The sequence below is a fragment of the Chiloscyllium plagiosum genome, unplaced genomic scaffold, assembly GCF_037043375.1.
Source record: "Chiloscyllium plagiosum isolate Xiang-an unplaced genomic scaffold, Cpla_swu_hap1 HiC_scaffold_21, whole genome shotgun sequence".
Taxonomy (NCBI): Eukaryota; Metazoa; Chordata; class Chondrichthyes; order Orectolobiformes; family Hemiscylliidae; genus Chiloscyllium; species Chiloscyllium plagiosum.
This window is the reverse complement of record NW_028270159.1, coordinates 71,960,819-71,987,758: the sequence shown is the minus strand read 5'-3', so window position 1 is coordinate 71,987,758 and position 26,940 is coordinate 71,960,819. Positions and strand designations below refer to the sequence as shown.

At 44.0% G+C, this 26,940-nt stretch overlaps 1 long non-coding RNA gene and 1 other non-coding gene across 6 annotated transcripts in view; both read right to left on the bottom strand.

The window, feature by feature from the left end:
• Positions 1-26,940, bottom strand: part of LOC148146308 (uncharacterized) — a 979,539-nt gene that overhangs the window by 461,236 nt on the left and 491,363 nt on the right. The window lies entirely within an intron of this gene.
• Positions 613-684, bottom strand: trnag-ucc (transfer RNA glycine (anticodon UCC)). Its single transcript has one exon. It is a non-coding gene; the product is annotated as a tRNA-Gly (tRNA).

Here is a 26,940-nt window from a genome sequence, read left to right as displayed (position 1 = left end):
ATTTACTTCGCACTATCGTTGTAACACAAACAAAAAAACAAAGTGTGGACTAACCCAACTCTATTGGAAAACTGAACGAAATGAAACATCATTTAACTACGAAACAGTCAATGTTCGAATATAGTAACATTGCATAAACCATAAAAAACTGGTCGTCCTGCTACCGGAATGATATTGTGAAACGTGAACGGATGAGCAAAAGTTATAATGTGATGTTTGTAATTCTTAAGCTTCCAAATGATTTTGAGATGCGAATGTATTTTAACCTTGAAGAAATTTGACGCATTTAAACCTCCTTCCTGTCCACGATAGAAGCTGTTGGATCTGTTCCGAATTTCCAGGGGCTTCTGTAATTATTTAAAGTTTCTGACGATAGCAATCCCTCACTTTTCGAACAAAACAAAACGAACCTTATGTTGCGAACAATATTCAAATAAGCAATGGGCAGCAGAGAGGAAAGCTTTCGAGCAACGCTGCCCGGATTGTCACGGCAATTAACAGGAACCAACGCCATGAAAACCCTAAAGCAACCTGACAAATCCATTTCGCCACAGAATGCAACGTTGGTGCTCAAGACTTTTCCTTACTAAACCACAGGAAAAGCCACGACACTGCGATGGCCGGGAATCGAACCCAGGTCAACTGCTTGGAAGGCAGCTATGCTCACCACTACACCACCACCGCGCTAGCTGATAAAGTGTCCCTTTTCCCAAACGCACATAACAAGGCCGTGATAGTCACCAACTGAACTGGGGCTGAAAGCAAAACAACAAATTGCTTGTAAAACGTCAACAGGTCTGAAAACACCAGAATCAGAAGCATTCAGCCCTTAAGAACAATCACTGGATCTAAAAGGTTCACTCCCCACAAATGCTGCCGGACCTGCTGAGTTTCCCAGCAATTTTTGTGCTGTCTCTCAGATCTGTAACATCTGCAGTTCTTTGTCAGATAGAAAACAAACGTTGACCCATTGAAGGGGATATTTGATCAGGTGATAGTCCTCTTCATCCACAGATATAGATGGTATGGAGTATAGGATCATAAAATTCTTACAGTGTAGAAACAGGCTATTCGGCTCATCCTGCATCCCACCAAGTCTCACCCTCTACGCTATTCCTGTAACCCCGCATTTCTCATGGCTAACCATATAACCAACACTCACCTGGACACTATTGACTATTGAGTGTTGCAAATCCACCCTGACCTGCGCATCTTTGGACTGTGCGAGGAAACTGGAGCACCCAGAGGAAACTCACGCAGACACGGGGAGAATGTGCAAACTCCACACACACAGTCTTCAATCAGACAGGGATCTGGATAATTGGAGAGGTTTCAAGAGGTAGTGCAGACTGGTTTGTGAATGATGGGCCGAAAGCCTATCCCAGTGCTGTAAAGGCTCTACAGTAACATGATTCCCTACATCCAGCATTCAACACAGTTTGCATTTTGTTTTAATCCGTCCTGTTATTGACATTATTTTGAGTGAAATGTATAGAGAGAGGTTGTTTGCGCATTCACACAGATCTGTGTTTTGATGGGTCAGGAGCAACATACAAAACAACAACTGGCGGATGGAGAATTGAATTCCCCCTCGGAATTTGCCGAGGACATGCAGGACCTGGAACTTCTCTATCACCACTCACTCACCACTCGCCGCCTGGTGGAAGAACGCCTGATCTTCCTCCTCAGGAACCTCCAACCCCAGGGCATCAATGTGGCCTTTAACATTTGCCTGATTTCCTCCTCCGACCACCTTATCCCAGTTCCATCCTGCCAGCTCGGCACTATCCTCATGATCTGTCCTACCTGCCAATCTTCCTTCCCACCTATCCGCTCCACCGTCCTCTCCGACCAATCACCTTTACCCCCAACCCCATCCATCAATTGCGCTCTCCGCTCCCTTCTCCGCAGCCCCACTCCCTCCCATTTATCTGTCCACGATGGACACTCCCAGCCTCATTCCCGATGATGGTGTTTTGCCCGAAATGTCGACTCTCCTGCTCCTCGGATGCTACCTGACCTGCTGTGCTTTTCCTGCATTACTCTAATCTTGACACTGATCTCCAGCATCTGCAGTCATCAATTTCACCTCGCATGACTGAATTCCTGCCCCTTACAGATCGAATTGGGTCTCGTGTTTTCATCATGAATTTCATTATGTTTAATATATTTTATTTTAAAAATCATCACAATATCTTGATGCCCTCATGAGCATGTAATGCATTTGGACAGAACAATGCCTCCTTTCTCTGTGAACAAATAGAATTAAAGGAATCGGTTTGGAAAATGTTTTCTCTCACAGAAACAGGAATAGGGAGTTATAATTCTCTCTGAATTAAACACAGGCCATTCAGAGGAATCTGATAAGGTCATGCAACATCTGCCGAGAGAAGGGAAAGGTTAGCTCATGTGTTATGAGAGTAGGGGAATTCAGCAGGGCGGTAGGAATTTAGAAAAGTAATAATTACTGAATAATTGGAATGTGGTTAACGCTGAAGAAAGAATGTGAGGTCTATACAGCCTGTTTAAAATGTTCAGTCCGTTCTAGTAGTCAATCCAATCAAAGCTAGACTTAGATTTCATATCCAGTTTCCTGTGCAATCCACATATCCCGTGACTCCCTGAGAAACCAGCAATCTGTGTCTTCCAATCTGAAATGCACTCAATGAGGGTGCATCAACAATCGTCAGGGACATAGAATATTAAAGACTCAGGGGCCTTAGAGTTAATCGCTCTCTCCTCATCTCATTCCCAAATAACCTGCCCCTTACACTGAGGGTGCTGTCAATAATAACCAAAAGATCTGTAAATGGTGTAACTTTAACACTGACTTATTTTCACAGATTCTGTCAGACCTGCTGAGCTTTTCCACAACTCCTGAGACTGTGTTATCGTGTTTTAGATACCCAGACCCACAGGATCAATTTTTCACCATCTACCCTCTGAAGACTGTTCAGAATTTGATGAATTCAAATGAAATCGTATTTCAATTTTCTCGAAAATGGACACAATTTATTCAAAAGCTCAGCATTGGAGCACGTGGGTTTCAAACAGTGACCTTTATTTTGTGGTTCATTAATGTGTTTGGCTCATTGCCACTGGGTTACCACGTATTACTCAGATATAATTGTTCTGGCGAAGTTGACGATGAGTTAGCGTCTTGAACTGCTGCCATTCATTTTGTCCAAATAAACCCATCATGATGTAAGGGAGGGAGTTCGTGGATTTACAACGAATGGCACTTGTGGAATTGAGACGATTTTCCGAGCCAGGGTGGCGAGTGGTTTGATGTGGCACTGTCAACTGGTGTCCCGTCTATCTGCTGTGCTCAGTGTTCCAGGCGATAATGCTGTGGTTCTGGAAGCTGCTCTGTGAGGAACTTTGGGCAATTTCTACAGTGCATCTTTTCAGTGGTATATTCCACTGCTACTGAGTGTGGATGGTGGAGACAGAGAATGTTTGTGACTGTGGTGCTGAGCAAGCTGCACTGCAAGTTAAATCTTCCTAATTATGGGGAACATAACTACTTGCCATCATCATCAATCCATTTCGCAGCTGGACATGCAGTGATTACACGGATGTGGTGTACAAGTCTGTTAGTTGCTCAAATGACCATGATCTTTTAACCAGATTCACCTTTTCACGGGTATTATGCTGAGAGACCTCACGCGACTGTTCCACTTTCTCATCAACATTTCATCTGTAAAAACTGGGAATGAGCTGATGGGACACAGATTGTGCTGCAGATGGTTAGACACAGCGCAGTGTCAGTTACTGCACACTGATTCTGTTTGGCATTATGCATGTCTTTCTCTGAATGTGTTTGTGTATTATCGTGTGTTCCTGTCTTTGTGATTCTCTGTGTGTATCTACCCATCTATCTCTGCCTGACTATCTGTGCTTATGCGAGTGTGTTTGTGTCTCATTGTGTGTATTAGTGTGTGTCTCCATGTTTATGTATCTCTGGGTCTGTACCTCTGTGCAACGGGTTCTCTGTTATTTTCGGGATTGTAACAATTGAAATGTGGTTTAAACCCCAATATATCTGTACCTCTGACTATTCCTCTTGGGCGTGAAGTGATATATTGCTTTTCGTTATGTTTGAACGTGTGTGTGTGTGTGTGTGTGCGTGTGTGTGTGTGTGTTGTGCCTGTCTCTGTGTGTGTGTGTGTTTTGTGCCTGTCTCTGTGTGTGTGTGACAGACGGAAATACGTACAAATACTCAGACACAATCACATATACAGAGAGATGTGAAGAGACTCCTACAGACAGAAGCACACATATCGACTTAAAGAGACACACGTGCACATACAGTCACACAGACATACACACACAAGCGCAAAGATGTTGATAGAGACAGCAAAAGTGATACTATTAGAATTTCTTTCCTAAAACTAAATGAGAAATTAATAGATTTTTGGATTGTTTGCTTTTATAGGAAATTTGTCCATAATTTTGTCTGGACAGCTGTGCCTTTAACGAGTTTTTGAACGAAATAAGAGAAAGGTGGTTTAGTTAGTAGAGTGCGAGGTTAATGTTGAAAGGATGAAAGCAATTTGAATTGATGAACCTATTTTACCATACCTGCGTTTTCCAGTCTTTTCAAAATGGCCGCTGATGCTTCTGAATTGGGTCGACGTGCTGTCTTGTTCCAGGATGATGAATTAGGAATTGAGAACCTGGAGGATATTTCTATTAGAATCAATACCGATCATTGGAAATGTCCACTTCCATAGGAAAGGGGACTTTGGGATTGCTGTTAGATCTTCAGCACTTCCAAGACCACCCAACAAAGAACAATGAAATACAAAATTACACAGATTGTAATCCACTGGCCTTCTTTAAAAGTTTCAAATTAACAATGCAACATATTTTGATGGTGTCGTTTGTTGTAACCATTTTATGATACACATCAAAAGAAAACCGAATGTGAATTCAGATATATTGTCCTAAAATACAAATGGTGAAATACGTAAAAGCTTTAAGAAATGCGAAGCTTGCATAACATTGCAAGAAGGGAGAAATAATAAATAGACTGCACTTTTTATAAAAAATGTGCATCATGTATTTTGCAAGTAAATGCGTTTTTGAAATGGCATTTTAGTTTTCTCAGGGCGCATACATATAAAAACATTTTTTTTTAAAAAGAATTGAGTGTAATTGTGGACTAAAATGTGAAAAGAGCGACCTTACAAACAGATAGAAAGTGGAGGATAGCTGCAAGGTTTGACAGCAATTTACCTGATAGTGACCCAATAATTGAAATGTGATTGGAGATGAACGGAGATATACACAGATGCAGCCTTTGTTTGTGACAAGGAGCTCATTGATGATTGGCCACTAGTTCACCACTGATAAAGGCTGTCTGCTACCAGCAACGATGTGATTGGTTCTCAGGCAACTAAACAGCTTGGGACTCTGAACAAGATACAGGGAAGTCTTAAACTGCTCAGGAGCTCTCTGTTCGCGGCAGTGATAGGTGCTTTAATCCTGAAGAAACCTGGTATATTTTTGTTTCAGCTGTTCCTATGAGCTCTGCCTTTTAATGAGTGTGTTAGAGACTGTTTGTAAGTAGTAACCAGTCCTTCTGCATGGTGTAACTCAATGACAGCCTCCAAGATGCACTGTACAAATTTACCAAAGCCTCTAAACAAAGTACATTCCAAAGACATGACAACGAAGAAATGGAAGGGCCGGGGAAGCAGATGAATGGGAGGGTTATGACTTGGAGCCAGTGATCAAACCTGTTTAAATGAAGAGTCGATGAAGAGAAATGAAGAGTAGAGTAGATAACGACAGGAAGTATGGAATACAGTGAGATTTGGCGATCTGGATTCAGAATTAGTTGGCTGACAGAAGGCAGAGAGTGGTTGTAGATGGAAAATATTCTGCCTGGAGGACAGTGTTGATTGGGGTCCCGCAGGGCTCTGTTCTTGGGCCTCTGCTCTTTGTAGTTCTTATAAATGACTTGGATGAGGAGGTTGAAGAGTGGGTTAGTAAGTTTGCAGATGGCCCTAAGGTTGCAGGTATCGTCGACAGTATAAACGGCTACTTCAGGCTGCAACGCGACATAGATAGGATGCAGATCTGGGCTGAGAAATGGCACATGGGGTTCAACCTGGATAAACGCGAAGTGATGCATTTTAGAAGGTGGAATACGAATGCTGAACATAAGATTAAAGACAGAATCCTTGGCAATGTGGAGGAACAGAGGGATCTGGGTATGCAAGTACATAGATCCCTCAAAGTTGCCACCCAAGTGGATAGGGTTATTAAGAAAGCATATGGAGTTTTGGCTTTCATTAAGGGGGATTGAGTTTAAGAGCTGCAGCTCTACAAGTCCCAGGTGAAAGCACACTTGGAATATTGTGTCCAGTTCTGGTCTCCCTACTATAGGAAAGATGCAGAGGCTTCGGGGAAAGCGCAAAGAAGGTTTACCGAGATGCTGCCTCGACTGGAGGGTTTGCCTTATGAAGAAAGTTTGAATAAGCTCGGACTTTTCTCTCTGGCGTGAAGGAGGAAGAGAGGAGACCTGATCGGCGTATAGAAAATAATGCGAGGAATAGATACAATCAATAGGAAGAGACTTTTCCCCCGGGCAGGACGAATGGTATGGGAAGTCATAGTTTGAAGATATTAGGAGGAAGGTACAAAGGAGATGTCAGAGTTAGGTTCTTTATGCAGAGAGTTGTGAATGCATGGAATGGGTTGCCAGCTGTGGTCATGGAAGCAGAGTCATTGGGGACATTGGTGCGACTCCTGGGCATGCACATGGATAGCAGTGAGTTGAGGGGTGCGTAGGTTAAGTTACTATATTTGACATTAGGATTAAATCTCGTGGGCCAAAGGGCCTGTTCTGTGCTGTACTTTTCTATGTTCTATGTTCTATGAGTGCATACACTGGGTATATCTAAACGTAAGGTGTCAACCTGGTGAAGCTACGACACAGAAATAGTTGCATTCCAGAAACCATAAGAAGCATCGGATAGACAAGGCTAATTGACTTCATCATTCACGGATCAGACAGAAACTCTGCAATCCTGCCACCTCCCATCATAAATGATGCGGGACAATATAATAAATCATTTCTTTCACATGAACTACGAGGCTGAGGGTTACAAAATAGATCCTTTCGAAATTACGACAGGCATGGAAGTAATGGATAATGGAAGTCTTTTACACAGACCACAGGAGACATAGGTTTAAAGTGTTATCGAGCAGACCAGACCCAGACGTATGGTATGCAGATTGATTTTGCTTGTTTTGTGATAGTCATACATTCTGAGAAACAGTGAAGAATATTATGTTGCATTCTCTTCAGTACAAATCATACCTTACCCAAGGACATCAGTTTAATATAGTTTCACAGCTTTTGAACAGGTGCAGAGAAGGATCAACTCTATATATGACAGGTCCATTCATAAGTTTGATAACAGCACGGAAGAAATTGTTCCTGAATCCATTGGTACGTATTTTAAAACATTTGCATCTTCTGTCCGATGGAAGAGGTTGGGAAAGAACATAGCGGTGGTGGGAGGGGCCTTTGATTGTGTTAGCTGCATCCCTGAAGCAGTGGGAATTCAATAACGAGTCAATGGAAGGAAATGTGATTTGTGTGATGGATTGTGTTAGATACACGCATCTCTGTAATTTCTTGCAGTACGGCCAGAGCAGTTACCATACGAAGCGTCTGGATAGAATGTTTTCTGCAGTGCAATGTTAAAATTGGTCAGAGCCATTGCTAAAATGCTAGATTTTCTTCCCCGTCAGAAGAGGTAGATGCATTGATGTGCTTTCTTGACTGTAGAGTTGACATGAATAGACTGATTGTTTGTAATATTTATTACTCGGAAATTGAAGCTGTCCATTACCTCCAAATCAGCACCAATGACAGAGACCAGTGTGTGTCCTTCAGTTCAATTCCTGAAGTCAATGGCCAGTTCCCTTGTTTTGCTGACATTGAGGGAAATATTGTTGTCTGAACACCATGTCACTAAGCGCTATTTCCTGTAGGAGATAGTGAGGACTGCAGATGCTGGAGATCAGAGCTGAAAAATGTATTGCTGGAAAAGCACAGCAGGTCAGGCAGCATCCAAGGAGCAGGAGAATCGACTTTTCGGGCATAAGCCCTTCTTCTTGAATGAGGAGGGTGTGCCAAGCAGGCTAAGATAAAAGGTCGGGAGGAGGTACTTGGAGGAGGGGCATTGGGAATGCGTAGGTGGAAGGAAGTTAAGGTGAGGGTGATAGGCCAGAGTGGGGGTGGGGGCGGAGAGGTCAGGAAGAAGATTGCAGGTCAAGAAGGCGGTGCTGAGTCCGAGGGTTGGCACTGAGATAAGGTGGGGGGAGGGGAAATGAGGAAGCTAGAGAAATCTGTGTTCATCTCGTGGTTGGAGGGTTCCTAGGCGGAAGATGAGGTGCTCTTCCTCCAGGCGTCTGTTGCCATGGTCTGGTGATGGAGAAGGCCAAGGACCTGCATGGCCTTGGCGGAGTGGGAGGGGGAGTAAATGCATTCAGCCACAGCGCGGCTGGGTTGTTTGGTGCGGGTGTCCCAGAGGTGTTCTCTGAAATGTTCCGCCAGTAAGCGGCCTGTCTCCCCACGGTAGAAGAGGCCACATCGGGTGCAGTGGATGCAGTAAATGTTGTGTGTGGAGGTGCAGGTGAATTTTTTATGGATATGGGAGGATCCCTTGGGGCCTTGGAGAGAAATGAGGGGGAGGTGTGGTCGCAAGTTTTGCATTTCTTGCGGTTGCAGGGGAAGTTGCTGGGAGTGGAGGTTGAGTTGGTGGGGGTTGTGAAACTGACGAGGGAGTCGCGGAGGGAGTGGCCTTTCCAGAACGCTGGTAGGGGAGGGGAGGGAAACATGTCCTTAGTGGTGTGGCCTGTTTGGAGGTGGCAGAAATGACGAAGGATGATACGATATTTGGAGGTTGGTGGGGTGGTAGGTGTGGACCAGTGGGATTCTGCCGTCATGGCGATTTGGAGGGGCGGGGTTCAAGGGCGGAGGAGCGGGAAGTGGAGGAGATGCGGTGGAGAGCATCGTCAACCACGTCTGAGGGGAAATTTCGGACTTTGAAGAAGGAGGTCATCTGGGTTGTTCGGTATTCGAATTGGTCCACCTGGGAGCAGATGCAGTGGAGGTGAAGGATGGCGTTTTTACAGAGGGCAGCGTGGGAGGAGGTGTAATCTAGGTCGGTTTTGAGACCTACCCACTATCGTGGTGTCATTAGTAAATCTGTAAATGGAGTTAGAGCTGAATTTGGCGGTACGGTCATGAGAGGGTAAGAAATATTGAAGCGGGGTGAATACACAGCCTTGAAGGGCACCAGTATTGCGTATTATTGAAGAAGAGGAGTTTCCAACTATCCTCATTCATTGTGATCTGCCGGTCAGAAAGTTAAAGATCCAGTTCCCGATGTGAGGAAAGAGTCCTAGGACTCAGAAATGTCAATGACTCTTGTTGGCATTAGGGTCTTCAAGGCAGAGCTAAAGCCAATATACAGAAGACTGATGTAGGTGTCCTTGTTATCCAGATGTTCCAGAGATGAGTGAAGTGCCAGAGAGATGGGGTCTGCATGGATCGATTACGATCGTGTCGAATTATCGAGGATCTCAGCAATCTGGGAGTTAATGTTTGCCATTCTTAACCTCTTAAAGCACTTCATAGATGAGATCAGCCATGATTGTATTAAAAATCGGAGCAGGTTCGAGGAGCCGAATTTCAGACTCATGCTCCTATTTCTTGTGTTCATTTGTTCTTTATAGTTCAGAGGGAAACATGTTAATAAATGGTCCTGGCAGACAATGAAGATTCCCACACACACAAATCCCATTTCTCAGCTATACGCCCATCGTCCTAAAGGTTTCAGCAATGCATGGGATTATTGATATACCACACAGGTAAAATGAATGCTTATGATTCAAACATTCATCCTAATAATGACAGTGTGTGAGACTTTAAGTTCTTCTGGGTGTATGGTAGCCGATTGTAAAATGAACCTCAGCAGGAACTGCAAAGAGGAGGGTTACAGAGTAAGGATCACAAGCAGTCCAAGAGCTGCAAATGTTGTTAGGAAGAGGGCCACCTGCACAAGTACTAACCAAGACAGGGGGGGGGGGGGTGCTGGGAGTGAGGGTGTCGATCCAATAATACCATAAATGTTAACGTGATCTTATTAATTGGATCTTATTAATTGATTCAACATCATTGTCCACAACCTTGAACACAAATCGGGAGAGTTCAAGTGATGGCGTCACCAAATATTTGGACAGTTTGGCAATTATGACCAGGACGTGGGCCTATCGAGGTGAAGACGTTTTACTGTGATCGTACAGGAGGTATGGACACCATCAAGCATCTCCAAAATGATAACGGATAAATGTGGCCAATCACAGATATTCTGGGCGAGCAGAGCGAAACAGGCAGACACACTGAATAAGGAACAGAGAGTGACAGAAGAATGTTGAGATTTCCAAAAGTCATCTGCTCAAGTCAGTCTTGATATAAAAACTGAGTATATTATTGGTGAAACTAGTTTACAAGTAAATTGTGAAGTGGAAGTAAGCTGCTGGCAAACAGATCGATGTAGCGATGGTAAGTGAATGGGCAAAGCCCTGTCCATTACAATACAAAGTGGAGAGTGTCAGGGAGAATCGACAGAGACTTTAGTTTAAATGGGGAGATGTTATAGGACTCTGACGTAGAGAGGGATCTGTGTGTCCTGGGATATTAAAACACATTGCGTTAATCTGCAGGGGCAGCAAGGTATTAGCAAGGCAAAGGGATGAAGTTTTCGTTTGTTCATCGTACTTGAGCATCACTGGCTGGACTCAGCATTTATCCTTCATTCCCATCAGCCCTTGAGAAGATGGTAGTGAACTGCCTTATTGAACTGATGTACTCCATAAAACGTTATTTTTGGAGAAACTGAATGTCGCAGAAATTAAACTGCAGCTTTTTGTATTCCCAGTCCCAATTTTAAACTTGACTGTTTGGGTGGCACAGTGACTCAGTGGTTAGCATTGCTGCCTCAGAGTTCCAGGGACTCATGTTTGATTCCAGTATCGTGCGACTGTAAATGGAGTTTGTAAGTTCTCCCCGTGTTTGCGTGGGGTTCTTTCAGATGGTCTGGTTTGCTTCGACATGTGCGAGTTCAGTAATATTGGCCATTCTAAATTGCCCATAGTGATCAGACATGTGAAGGTTAGGTGCATGAGTCAGGTGATATATAATCACCTCTGGGATTATATATTCATTTACTTTAGTCTGAGTGAAAGACTGGAATTCCATGTGTTGTCAGCAAGCTGATGTACAGCAGAACAAAGTCTCGAAGCTAATTGAGGGGAGCAATTCGTAGAACAGGGAGAGAATAGGGAAAAAACAAATTGCTGATAAAAGCTCAGCAGTTTTGGCAACATCTGAACAGAGAAACAAGAGTTACCACGTCGTATCCGGTCACCCTTTATCTGAGCCAGATCTGAAACTTTAACGCTGATTTCCCTTCAAAGATGCTGCCTGCTGAGGTTTTTCAGTAACTTTTGGTTTTGTTTCTGATTGACAGCATCTGCAGTTCTTTCAGATTGTATTTAGGTAGTGAATGGGGTTAAGTTCAGAGTAAAGCTGTTTCTGCACTTCAGCTTTTCTAACTCCCAGGCCATGTTCACTGTGGAATTAGATAATGACAAAGTCAACCCCTATCCCCACACTGTCCCTATCAAATGCACTTAGCATAGTTATATCACTGGCTTATAGGCAGAGTACATTTCCCTGTACACTTTCTCCAACTAAACCTCCTAGGGTCCGGGAAAAACAGGGTTGCATACAATGTACAGATATGTCCACAAACACTCCCGTGTCAGGGAAGCTCTGTGTTAAATTACAGAGTAAAGACGCCTCTACAGTGTCTATCACAAACTCGTACATAGCTCATACGCACAGACACACTGTCATGCAGTCACACATGGTCAGTCACACGCACAGTAGAGCATTGCAAACTCCCGATCTCAGAATCTCACACTCGAACACAACCTCTCACTCAGCCAATCTCAGCCACCAACTCTCAGTCAATCAGTCACAGACACCTCAAAGCCACACTCGCTCATTCACAAACACAGTTACTCTTTCACAAATGTATACTAATGATGCACAATCCGAGAAGCTTGCTTAATGGTAAATCAATTTCTTTATTTTTAGAGAACACAAAATTTGAAGGCAAATTACGTCAGGCTGGTCCTTGATAAATGCCTGTTATCTGGATAAAATACATCTTACTCCACGCTAAATCTCTGACAGATTCTGAACAAGACCACGCACCTACAATTCAGTAGCTGACCTGTCATATTACTATCGTATTTTCGTCTTGAAGTTTGGAAAGTTAGACAGATTCTTAAAAATCTCAGGGCACGGACTTTAAAAGGATTCTGGAATCTGCATCTTAATCAATGGAAACTTTGTAACAGAGTTCTCCATATCCTGCTTTTACAGTTTAATTTGTAAATTAACATTTCTACAATGTCGGAATGTATGAATGGAAAAAAAAAGCTTTTCACACATTTGCCCCTCACCTGTGCTGACAGAATTCAGACTCAAACTGAAGCTTCTCTGCTCCTGCATCCAGTTTACCATTGCACCATTTGGTTTAGATTATCCCTCCTCTAACATCGAAATTGCATCGATTGACATCCTAGTTTATTTCATCTGCAGGAGGCCGAGAGATGAAAATGTATAAAGTGTACGATTTGTTTTAATCTGCCAAACCAGGACAAATGATTCCAAAAGTGTCAGTAGCCATTATAAGTTTGTTTCAGGTAGCCATGTCATGTCAGCACAGCGCTGACAGCGACTTTATAAACAGGGAAAGGCAAGAACGGGTTGGGGACTTGGGAGTCCATGTGTAAATGAATGCAGCGTAGATTCACAGAACTATAGTTGGACGGCACGGGTTCAATGGCCATGGAAATGACACAAGCCCAGGACTGTATCCCTGGAATTTTGAATAGACTAAAATGATGAAAGTTTGAGAGTCAATGACAGGAACTGCAGGATTAGATAGGGAGAAAATATCGTTGTTGCTTCTGGAATCTATAAATAGGTTCAATGTCGAGTAATCCAACAATAGACTGGAACCTTTTGAAATCTCAGGCCACGTTCAGCATGAGGTTAGGTTTTGTTTTAATCACCCGACACTGTCCCCATCAATCTCTAACAGAAAAGCACAGACAAAGGTTTCAGTACAGTTTAAAGCCCAATTACACTGTTCCCATCAACCACTCCCGGGACAGGAACAGAACTGAGTTAGATAATGAATAAATCCCTCTTTACATTTTCCACATCAAACCCTCCCAGGACAGGGACAATACTGTGCCAGATCGTAAACAAAACATCGTCCATATAACCAGAAAATGACTGCATTCCATCTGTTGCTGCCTTGCCTATTGTGGCTCACAGAGTGAGCTCCGAAACACCTGCAGGGCAATCTTATACTGCACCTGTGGCTGTGGCTCTCCATCTGTGTCTGTGAGTCTCTCTCGGTTTCTGAAATTACCTCACATTCCCTCGACAATGTTGAATAAATTTCAAAACCGCTCAATTACGTTTAAAATATTTTCGGATACCCTTAAGGTTTTTTTGCAGGGTTTATAAATATCCATCCTCACGTTACTTGCGGATATCCAGTGTAATTCCTCTACATTTATATAGTCCGTAATCCACAAAGGAAATTAACATCCAGGGTCCGTGAACAATCCGGAAGTTCCATGAAGTGTCTCTCTTGGTCATTAACAGTAAGGAAGTGTTCCTATGAATTTTTTCACTGAGACGCCATCAGGAGTCCTGAGGACCACTTTGATTCTCAGACTGACTGTTCATCGTCACTGCAAAGAAAAATCAAATTTTCAAGATGCAGGAAAATCTCAACGAAAGTAACTGCTGATGTGCTTCCCCAATGTAATCACTGATACTTCTTAGGATGAGATTTTGAAGAGGACATTTAGCTAAATGAAACCAGGAGCAGGACGAAGACATTCAGCCCCTACAGCCTGCTCTCCATTCATGCCTGATTCCCTATCTCAACGCTGTATTCCCACTTGCTCTCCAGAGGTCGTGGTAGAGAATGGTACAATTACAAAATTTGTTCACGTTTGTCGGAGGAACCGAACAGAAACTGAATGATCCCGTTGAAAATGGTGAGAAGTTCTTAAACGTTATCGTTCAGGGGGATATATGGTATCAGAACTTTAACTGACAGTGGAGTCAATAACGTGGAGGACAATTGATACAGAAGAGTACATTACAGGCCCTTCAGCCCTCGATGATGTGCTGATCGGTTAATCTACTTTAAGATCCAACTAATCTGCATAACCTAATTTCCATGTGCCTATCCAAGAGTCGCATAAATATCCATAATGCATCTGATTGAACTACCACCACCACAGATTCTGGTCGGTGCATAGAAAGAACTTACCTCTCATTTCTCCGAAACCTTCCTCCAATCACTTTTACATTATGCCCCCTTATGAAGACTTTTCTGTACTGGGAAGAGGTCTCTGTCTATTCATTCTATCTGTGGTTCTTATCATCATATACACCTTTATCAATTCACCCCGCATCCTTCTTCACTCCAATGAGAAAAGCCCTCGGCCCCTCAATATTACTTGATAAGAAAAATGCCCTCCAGTCCTGGAAGCATGGTGGCAAATCTTTTCTGCAGCGTCTCTAAAACTTCTGCCTTCAGGATCAATCTAGAAGATTGCAGATTTAAAAAAAATCCGTGACTGATTCTGAACAAGCTTCACGTGGAATATGCTTTACAAATCACAATCCCTCAGGTAGTTGGAGGGTTCGCCATGTCAGGGTGTGATTTTGAATAAATACAGGAAATGTCTCTCCCCCACGGTCATTACGTGACTGTTTTGCTCTTTATGACAAACAGAAAGCTCTCGCCTCTCTCGTGTCTGTTTCACAGGAATTCTGTGCTTCATATTAATTGGCCGCTAACAATAAGGAAGTCTGGCTCTGACTAGTTCATTGTGAGGATATCAGGAATCCTGTGGACCACTTTCATCCTCAGACCGACTAGAACTAACTTCTGCATGTATCCTCCTAAATTCTGCTACTCTTCTCTTCCCTGTTTCCTGCATTTTCAATTTGTGTCATTTGCAAATTCTGAAGACATGTCCGGGAATCGGAGGGAACGAAAACAAAATGGAAGTGCATGAATAATGAGATAACAAAATGATAAGGGTGCAAAACAGAACCTCTGCATCCCAACTTTCTTGTCCAAAGTTGCTTGGAAGCACAAAGTAATAGGTCGGGAATGGGGTTTGTGGTGGAATTGAGCAAAAGTGTCAAAGTATTACTGGAAGCTATGAAATGCTGGGACCAGGATTGGAATCAGGAGGTGTGGCCACGTGGGCAAGGTAGGAAAAGTCTTGAATGCAACATTGTCAGAACTGGTCAATTAACGGTCGGTCAGGAGGGGGCGTCGTTCAATCAATGTGGGCAGAGGATGTTCCAGTTCAGAGAATGCAGCAATCATATTTAAAGGCTGTTACCTATACTTTCAAACAACAGCTCTGGAGAGACATTGGCTACTAACAAACATTTAACATTAATTAGATTCAGATTGCTACCTGATTCATTAAAGTTCCTGCAGGGTTCTTGGGCACAGGAACAAGGCTGGAGAAGATCAATAAGTCAATGTGGGCAAGTTCAAGTAGAGAGTGCTGAGGTGGTGTGTACGCGTGGGTAACCTGGTTAAGTTGACAAAAAGGGATCAGCGAGCGGACATTATCTGGAAGGTTTACAAGGTTAAACTGAAGAACTTATATGTGGCCAGAGATGAAAGTGAAATTGAAAGCAAAACACATCATATCCAGCCATTGGCAAATCCATGGCAGCAGACTGTCCTTCCAAAAGGTAAGGGTAAGGAGGATCCAGTGTGCCCTGACAGGGTAGATCAGCTGCTGACTGCAATAACTGGATTATGGGGAGTTGTGGGGTTTCGGGGGAGTGGGGGTTGAGGGCCTCACAGTCACTTCCCGTGACTAACAGCAGCTCCTCATCCCTTCTGAAAATTACAGCAGAAACCACGCAGATAGCACCCAGTTTGTCGGCACCCTGTCGTCCACAGGCATTCAGAGGAGAGCCAGAATGATCAAAACCAACGGAGAAAACAGATAGCAGCTTGACGTCACTTCAGCTGTCAATGCAGAGGTACAACAACATCATAGCACCCGCATTTACTAAGAAGGTCACCTTGAAGTCCTTAGATTTCACAAGTATCTACTTTGTTATTACATATCACCGTGGTATGTCGCTATTTTCAATTAATTCTGGTGGGATGCATGACAACTCAATACCGTCAATTGCGCACCCCACTGGGAGCAGGGAGTCAGTGAACTGTCTATTGAAAGGGGCCATTGACAACAGGCAAGTAGGGATCGAGAAGAGCGCAGATAGGCGAATTGGAGCAAACCAAGAGCATCATGAGCTTATCTGGTCAGAGGGTTCAGGGCTGTGTGAAATTACTGCCCACAGCATGGAATAATGGACGACAGGTTCTCTAATGTAAGATCCTCAGAGGAACAGTGGATACTGGCATTCAATTTACATAAGGTCTGCCGGCTCAGGAGGGCGACTGGGCAAGAGTCTGAAATAATTGCAGCATAAGTCGCAGTGGCAGGGCTAATACTGGAGTTAATGGGTTCGGAGAGTGGGTCTGTTATGGGTATTCTCAAAAACCGTACAGTGCAGAGGGTCTTGCAACTCAGGTAATTTTCCGAGTCGGAAGCCGCAGACAGTTGGACAGACCCAGTATCCAACACAAAAGAAATGACCAGCTCCCCACGACCTTCACATCCATCATCGGAATTTCAGACGGGGCGTTTGAGAGACATATTGAGATCGCCTGTGAAAACTCACTCTCACTATAACCCTAGTTAGTTTCTGGAGCACGGTGGAAGGGATCAGCCACAGTGTGGGCAGCCTGTTGAAGCTGCCTCTGTTGTTGGTGGACTGCTGTCGTGCCTAAGGGGAGAGGGAGAGGGTAGATGGCCCTGGGCGACATTGTTTGGACCAGCACTGTGTCACTCAGTGTTCCAAATTCACACTGTTCCAACACTGCCTTCGTTGAATTGCCCTAGTTTGCTGTACTGGCCTGGCGGTGTCCCTGTGGTTGTCAGGTTGTGCGAGCCAGTCGAATGCCCCCGTCGGTTTTGGTGTAATGAACAGCCCATTCCCGTCCAAGTTATTCAGTACAATTAAAGTGTCCGTCCTGCTCGTCGTTCGATTGTGCAACGTGAAAACGTGAGCATATGTAAGGTCTGCACGGCAAGCTTTTCGTTCTCTGCCAATGGAATGTCGGACGAGGAGTCGCAGACCTCCCTGAAGCGGACAATGACATCGAGCAAATACTTGGCTGCTCTGCAGACACTGGATAACAGCCCGAAATGGGCGTGCCGTCTTGCACTGGCCTTTATTGCATCCTTCACGGTGCTGTCCAGCCACGTTTTCCCAGTCTGAAGCGGTCTCCCAGGATTGGATGGGGATGTCAATAACAGGGCTAATGGTCACTCAGTGGGTCATATGCACAAGCTGTAATACGATCTGCACATCTTGGGACTGACAGTTGAAAATACAGGAAATTTCGAGGAACCAATTGGGTCTTATACAGGGGAGTGCAGCCAGTTATGATGCGGGGAAACTGAAAGTTGGTGGCCTGGTTATTTCGGCAAGCACTCGGTCTTCTTGTGAGTCTGGAGTTATCGTTTGTGTTGGGCAGCAGTGGTGATTCATACTGCCCGGCGGCTAATGTGTCCCATCGCGAGCTTGCTGTGTAATGCATGGCAAAAAAATGCAGCCACTTCATTCAGGCCCAACGGGTCTGGCTTTGAAACCAGTATGGGAAATTTCGGGTACTGTGGGGCATAGGGCGGTGTGGCTGTATCTGGAATTGTTTGGATCACAGTATCGCTTGTTATTGCAGCAGTCTTTCGCCTTCGCGGCCTGATACTGCTGGGCAACCTGCCGAAACTTTGCAAGACACTTCAGCATGTATGCAGTGTCCCAGGAGGGGCCAACGTGCCCTCCCGTAATGGCCGTGGTCCAATAATCAAGCTTATCGAATTTAAAGGACCTCCCATATGGCCAATTTCCTTGTGGCCATGTGTAAAAGTCTCCTGTAAGGTGGTAAAGTAACCGCCAAACCCTGTCTCTTTCAGCACAGTGTCTGCCAGTGAACCAGGGATAACAAGAGATTCTCCTATCTTTATTTTGATTTTCACGTATTTACAGGGCGGCGTGGTTAGCACTGCTACCTCACAGCGCCAGGGTCCCAGGTTCGATTTCAGCCTTGGGCGACTGTCTGTGTGCAGTTTGCACATTCTCCCCATGTCTGCCTGGGTCTCCTCCGTGTGCTCCGGTTTCCTCACACAATCACAAAGGTGTGTAAGTCAGGTGAAATCGCCGTGATAAATTGCCCATAGTGTCAGGTGCATTGGTGGGAGGGAAATGGGTCTGCACGGCTTACTCTTCCAAGGGTCGGTGTTGACTGGTTGGGTCAACGGGCCTGTTTCTACACTGTAGGGAATCGAAACTTACATGCCTCCTCAATATCGTCTTGTACAACTTCGGTCCTGGGCAGTTCTCACCACTTGGTTGGGGTTGACCAGCTAGCACATCCCAGCAGTGGGTGGAATTCCCTGCCCCCTTGGCGTACTGGACGTACTGCGCTGACTGCTAAGCATTGTACTTCAGTTTTCGAGGAGAGACAAAGGGAGTACTTACAGAACACACAAGCAGTGAATAATTGACAGGTCAAGCAATAAAGGACTATCGCGTACTGCACTGTAAACAAACACTTGTCTGATGGATAAACACACTTAGAGGAGACAACTGAAACTGACAATACATGCAGTCAGCAACCGCAAAACAAACAGACACATCCAAAGCAAATGCTCACAAACCATTAGACAGACAAAAAAGTGAATTGGCGGAGCCCCGGTCAATTTCCTTCGAGCTGAGGAATTTCATAGGATTGATGCGAAAAGTTTAATCAGCAGCCTCTCATTCTATTTTGCCAGGCTTCCCTTGCCCGTCCGGCTCTCCCCTGGCTGGATCCGGATTACGGCACAAGCTCTGGACGTGATTGATACAATCTGGACTCAATCAAGCATCCGGCAGCATTAATCAGTTCAAGAATGGGATCAGGGGGTTCCTGCTCTCTTCGTGGGTATGTGAGAATGTCCGTTTCCTTGGCTGTGAGGTGATACCATTGTTGGTCTCCAGAGATGAGCAAGGTATTCTGGTGCATCCCTGGCTGACCTGAGCTTCATGTGGCTTTGATATCACTGGGGTATTAGATTACACTTCAGCCTTTGGGACAGCTGTGTTTATCTGGTCGAGGAAGCTTATTGGTAGTTTGTCTTGGGAAATGTATTCCCTGGTTTGTGAATAACTGTGATCATGTATGGTTTTCTTTGTCAGCCTGTTTGGTCAATGCTGAGGCATTTTGGGCGTTCCTTGTATGGCTTGGACAGGCTTGATTTTCTGTGTTCTTATTGGCCATGCTGTGTGTAGGCAGGTTTGCATGTCATTTCCCATACTGTTGAAAAATAAACTTTCAGATCTGCAAAAGGTTGTAAATTCAAAATCTTAATTCAACATCAACTTTTTCACATGGGGATAAGCCACTCAACTGTTCCATGACGGGAAGGTATTCACTCGGGGATCAATCCTAATGGCACGCAAATGACTTCAACAAAGGGAGAGAAGATTTGTCTTCTCTGTTTGGTAAGCGATTATCTTCACAACACCGCCTAATGTTATCCGATCGACATGACACTGGAGAGACACCATTCGTCTGTTCTGTGTATGAGAAGGAATTTATTAAATAAGCAAAGCTTTAGATAAACAAGAATGGGCACACTGTAGAGATGCCTGCACTGAGTGTGGAAAGAGATTCACCTGGCCATCTCTATTCAGTGAGCACGAGCATATTCACACGAGCGAGAAACATTTACTTGTTCCTTGCCTGGGAAGTGATTAACTCGGGTCTCCAATCTCAGCAGATATGGACTTGTTCCCACAAATGCGAGAAAATCTTAATGATCTGACTTTGAAAAGAGCTTAAGGAGTAGCAATGATGTGATGGGACACCAGAAAACACATGAAAATCCCTGCAGTGCAGCAACAGGCCCTTCGGCCCAACAAGTCCACACAAACCCTCCAAAGTGCACACAGACCCATAACCCTCTCTTATATTTACCCCAACTATTAACATACGGTATGGGTAATATATCATGGCCAATTCACCTAACCGGCGCACCATTTTGTATTGTGGGATGAAATTTGAGGACCTCGAGGAAACTCACGCAGACACGTGGAGAACGTGCAAACTCCGCACAGACAGGCCTCCGAGGCTGGAATCGAAGCCAGCCCCTCATGCTCTGAGCCAGCAGTGCTAAACACTGAGCCACCGTGCATGGAGAGGCAGTTAATTTGCACTGTGGGTAAATTGGGATTCAAATACTCATTCGCACGTGTGACAGCCCAGTCAGGTGGAAACTGTTTCGCTCAGTTGGCTGCTTTGTTGGCTTATAATGCAGTGTATTGCTCGCAGCGTGGTTTCAATTCCTATCACTGGTTTGAGGTTAATTTAAAGGTTGTTCTTCACTAAATATTCTCTGACCTGTGGGCTGGTGGTGCTCTGGTTAAATCACCACCAGCCTCTTCTTTCTCAAATGAAGGCAGTGGCCTCTATGGTCTGGTAAGATGGTAATAGTGCAAACATTCCAGTGAGGTCGCATGTGAATGCGATATAGTGTTATTACATCGAGAATTAAACTGAGTTCATTCTGTCAGCAGGGGTTTACTTCATTGGATGGGTTGAATCTCTTTAATTGATTTAGTGTTTAATTGTTCAGTTTTCAATCACATCAAATTCAAAGGCTTTTTCCCCTGATTTCTGTACAATTAGAGGAAACTGGTAGATAGCCATTAACTGCCCTGTTCTTGATCCTATTCTTCATTGTTAAGTGTGGATTTGTACTTAAAAATATTTCGATACATTCAGTATTTCTGAATGCTCTTCACATCTAAACGAAGACCTTGTGAAGTGTATTCACTTATATCCGAGAAACAACAATCCTACAGTGAGAGCACAAGATTGTGTTCTCATCAGCGTGAACATGTTGATGGGACCTCAATTACTTCAACATTATAAAGCATTTCCCACACTGTGTCATTAAAACAAATTGGTGTCACAGTGAACCCGTTGGTGTATCAGGAGGATGGATGGCTGAAGTGCATCCTTTCACCAATTCAGAACATATGAATGTCCTCTCGCCAATATGAATTCGCTCATCTTTCAGTAAGTTTGAGAAATGTAAGAGCAGGTGAATGGTCTCTTTCCAGTGCGAACTCTCTTTAATTTCAGCAGATTGCCGGAATCAATTACTGACTTCAACTCACAGCGGACGAATGGTCTCTACTCTGTGTGAACTCACTGGTGTCTCAGCAGACTGAATGACTGACTGAATGCTTTCCCATTCTTCGAACAGGCGAATGGTCTATATCCACCGAGTTCGTAGAATGGTTTCTCATCAGCGTGAACACATTGATGGTACAGCAGTTCGTGAAAACTTTTAAAGCGTTTTCCATACTCTGAACAATTAAATGGTTTCTTCTCCGTGTGAACCCACTGGTGAGTCAGCAAGTTAGAACACTGAGTAACTCCCTTTCCACACTCAGAACAGTTGAATGGCTTTTCCCCGGTGTGATTGCACTGATGAATTTTCAGGGCAGACAAGTAATTGAATCGCCACCACATTTCCGCAGTTTCTCTCCAGCCCCCCTCCAATTATGTCTCGATAGTTCAGATAGTGAATGCTTTCACTCCACTGTGAATGTAACATTCTGCTTTCATTTTCAAAGGACGGTGAGGTTCAGGCTACATGGAACAAAGCAACTCCATCAAATTCTGATGTGATGCTTCCTTTCCAATGCAATTCCTCATCATTGATACCCATCAAATAAATCCAGAAATATCTCAGTAAGAGAGAACTCCTCAGAACACCAAAGCATATGATTTTCATTCTTCGTCGGATGTGGGTATTTCAGAACAGGTCGGCATTTATTGTTCATTCATGATTTGACTGGACAAGGTGATGATGAGCTGCCTTCTTGAACCATCGTTTCCGTGTGCTGTCGGTAGACCCAAATTATAGGGGAATGAAATCCACAATTTTGACCCAGTGATTCTGGAGGAACGGCAATATATTTCCAGAACAGGATGGTAAGTGGATTGTAGGTCTTTCCTATCTATCTGCTACCCTTTTCCTTTTCGACGGATGTAGTTGTGAGTTTGCAATGTACAGTTTAAGGACCCTTGGTGAATATCTGCAGTGCATCTTGTGGATGGTGCAGACTGCATGTCTGAGTGTTTGGTTGTGGTGGGAATGGATGTTTGTCGATGTTTTATTCGTTGTGTGTTGTTGCTCTATTCAGCTGCTCTGTTCTGGACGGTGTTTTGAAATTTTCATTATTGTTGCAACTGAAGGAAGGAATCCTCACGAAGGTTGTGATTGAAATGTCTCTGGCAACTCAGATGCTGACTAATCTGCTGTGCTTCACCTGTGCATTGTTTCTTTAACACTGCAATCATCCAGGCGAACAGGAACTATCCCATCATGTCTCATTCTGTATTGTTAAGGTGTAAACAGTTGGTCGGGAAAGACCAAAAGAAAGAGAAGAACATTTGGTCAATGAGGTGAATAACGCTCTCGCTCGGAGAGTGCACAGCTGTGAATGAGACTGCCGGTGCCAAATCATAGGTGGCGTGTCATCGCAGACTATGTGTCAGACAGTCTTTAGGGAGTCAAGAAAATGTCTGACTCTGTCCCGCTCTTGTGGCCACAATGCTATATGGCTGCTAAAGTTAGCTTCTCAAAGACATTGTGACTTTCACTGCACCAAAGAAGGACTTTCGGCCCATCTTGCAAATGTCCATCATGAAGCAACGATCCATTCTCATCCCGTGTTTTTCAGAACTTGGTCTGGATCCTTAAGTGCTGTGGTACTACAAGTGATCAACGAAATATTTTCCTGATTCCACCACCTCTAGTGAAAAACTGTCACCAAACATATATTCCCCTCCCAGCCCTTGTCCGCCTTCCCCAGGAAACATTCCCTCCGATGCACCGTGGTGCACTGTGCCTTCTCTCTCAACACCTCCCCCAACAGCCCCATGGAAGCTTTCCCTAAAATCGCGGAATATTAGATTAGATTACATTACAGTGTGGAAACAGACCCTTCGCCCAACAAGTCCACACCAACCCGCCGAAGCGCAACCCACCCATACCCCGAACATTAACCCCTTACCTAATACTACAGGCAATTTAACATGGCCAATTTACCTGACCTGCACATCTTTGGACTGGAATATTTGACACATTCATTCATAGAACATGAGAACGAGGAGCAAGACTATGCCATACGGGCCTTAGAGACTGCTTCGCCATTCAATAAGAGCATGCCTGATTTTTCCATGGACATACATCCACTTAACCAACCTCTGAATATAATCATTACTTCCTTTAATATTCAAACAAAAATCAGCCCTCGCTTAAAAAAAATTATTGATGTATCATCAACTACTTCGTTGGGCAAGCAGTTCCATAGAGTAACAACCCTCTGGTTGAAGAAATTCCTTCTCAATTCAGTCCTAAATCGGCTCCTTATAATCTTGAGGCTTTGCCCTCTTGTTCTAGTTTCATCCACCAATGGAAGCATGCTCTCTACTTCAATCTCACACATGCCCTTCATAATTTTATATGTTCCCATAAGATCCGTCCTCATTCTTCTGAATTTTCGATATAATCCTATTCCACATAGTCTCCTGTCATCAGCGAACACCTTCAAATCCGGAATTCCATCCGCCAGAATATTGCCCATTAACCCAATATTTCAATGTTCCTCTGCAAATGTTCACTGTCCTCCGCACACTTTGCTCAGCTACTCACCTTTGTGTCAACCGCAGACATTGACATGATGCGCATGGCTCCAATTTCCAAACCATTCATATAAGTTGTAAGTAATTGCGGTCCCAGTACCAATCCCTGAGGCACACTGTTGATGGTCAATAGAATAGCACTGATTTATTCCCGCTCTGCGCTTCCTGTTGGACAAACAATCCAGAATCCATTCTCATACTTTACCATTAACAGCATGCATCCGTTTGCTGTCACCCCCTGAACGGCACCTTGTCGAGGGCATTTTGAAAGTCCAGGTACACCAATTCACTGGGTCCCGTTATACACCATGCTCATAATGCCATCATAGTATTCGAAAAGAGTTTGAAGGCATTAACCCATGCTACGTCTGTCCAATTTCTGTCGAGATGCCCTGCTATTTCTTCCTCAATAATAGACTCAAGAAATGTCTGCACTACAGAGGTTAAACATACTTCTATAATGTCGGGGAATGGGTCTGGGTGGGTTGCGCTTCGGCGGTCGGTGTGGACTTGTTGGGCCGAAGGGCCTGTTTTGACACTGTAAGTAATCTGATCTTATTCCACATATTTTGTCTGCCTCCCTTTTTAAACAGTGATGTCATATTTGTGTTTTCCAATCAGCTGGGACTGCCCCAGAGAACAACGATTTTTTTAAAAATACCGCCAGCGCCCTTCTTTTTAACACACCATCGTGTTTAATACCCTGCGATGCATTCCATCACGGCCTGGAGATGTAACCATCCTTTGCTAAATTAGCTCCAACAATCCAACAATAGATCTTTTGTTATAATGACTGTTCCCAGGTCGTCACCAACCGTCATCGCTTTGTCAACTACTGGCATGTTATTGATATCCTCCACTGTGAAGACCGACGCAAATGCCTGTTCAATGTCACGGCTATTTCCGCATATATTGATAAGTAAATGCCCCTTCTTATTCACGAAAGTGTCAACGTTTACTTTTGCCACTCTTTTTCATTTTATATTTTAACAGAAACTCCTACTATCGATCTTTATATTCTGTGCTAATTTTTAATGCCATGTTCTTTCTCTCATTTTTCTGCATTAAATTCCATTTGCCAACCTTCAGCCCAGGACTGCAGCATACCTGTGTCCCTATGTAACCTACAATATCCTTCAGCACTATGCACAACTGTACCGAACTTAGCGTCGTCCGCAAATTTACGAACCCATCCTTCTCCGCCCCCATCCAGGTCGTTTATAAAAAATGACAAAAAGCTGTGAACCCAAAACAGATCGTTATAGTACACCAAAAGCAACTGAATTCCAGGATGACGTTTTCCCATCAAGTATCATCCCCTGTCTTCTTTCAGCTGGCTAATTTCTGATCCAAAGCACGAAATATCCCTCAAGCCCATACCTCAGTATTTTGTGCAGTCACCTCCCATGGCGAAATATATTAAATGGCTAACTGAAATCCAACCGTGCATTACATGAACGTCTTTATCCTCATCTATCTGTTTAGTCACCTGGCGAGTTTTGACAAGATTTGGATCTCAGGTTTAGCTTCCAGGTGAAGATTTGCTCGCTGAGCTGGAAGGCTCACTTCCATACATTTCGTTATCCTCCTGGGTAACATCTTCAGTGGGCCTTCGGGCGACGTACTGTTCATGATTTCTGCTTTCCATTTACATGTTTGGGGTTCTTTGGGTTGGTAATGTCAGTTCCTGTAGTGATTTCATTTCCTGTTCTTTTTCTCAGTGGGTTGTAGATGGGGTCTATCTCGATGTGCGTTTTGATAGATTTCCGGTTGGAATGCCACGCTTCTCGGAATTCTCGTGTCTGTCTCTGTTTCACTTGTGCTCGGAGGAATGCGTTGTCCAAGTCAAAGTGGTGCCTTTCCATATCTGTGTGTAAGGATACCAGTGAGAGAGGGTCACGTCGTTTTGTAGCTAATTGATATTCATCTATCCTGGTGTCTCGTGTTCTGCCTATTTGTCCACATGCAAAACCTGATGACATTTACAAAATACCGCGCAAGAACTGTAACAAACACTACATTAGACAAACACGACAGTGGATTGAGACAACATATCCATCCTAGGACAAGCCAAACAGATGCATCCAGAAGAATTCCTCAAAGCATTGCATTCTGACAAGAAATCTACCAACAAACACTTCGAGCTCGACGCCATCGACGACCCCCTGAGGAAAAATAACAGGAATGACATCACCAACGGAAATGACATCATCAACGCAAAGAAACCCAAACATATAAATAGAAAGCAGGAATCATGAACAGTGCTTCGCCTGGAGACCCACTGCAATTGTTACCTAGTTGGGTGATGAAACGTCTGGAAATGAACTTTCCAATTCAGTGAGCTAACCGACATCTAGTTTAATGACCTACTCAAAGAACTTAGTAATGTTTGTGAGACTCGACCTCCCATTCACAAAATCGGCTTGACTGTCCCTCATAAACTGATTCCAATCGAGATGATTACAAATCTTATCTCTTACAACTTTTCCAACACTTTAACCACAACCGACGGAAGGGTCAATGGTCTATAATTTCCATGGTTTTCTCTACTTCCCTTCTTGAATGAGGGAACAACTTTTGCTATCCTGTAGTGTTCTGGTACTATACCTTTGGACAATGACAACAGAAAGATCAAATTCGAAGGCTCGAAAATCAGATTCTTGGTTTCCCAGAGGATCCTTGAATAAATCCCATCCGGCCCACGGGAATATATATATTTTCACATTTTCAGAGTTTGTAACACCTCGTCCTTGGGAACTTCAATCCGATCTCGTCTAGGAGCCTGTTTCTCAGTATTTTCCTCGACAACATTTTGTTTTTCCAGTGCGAATTCTGATGAAAGATATTGCTTTTGCGCTTCCCTCATGAATTCTGACTCCACGTACTACTTACCAAGACTGTCCTTCATTGGCTATATTTCATTCCATTCATTGTT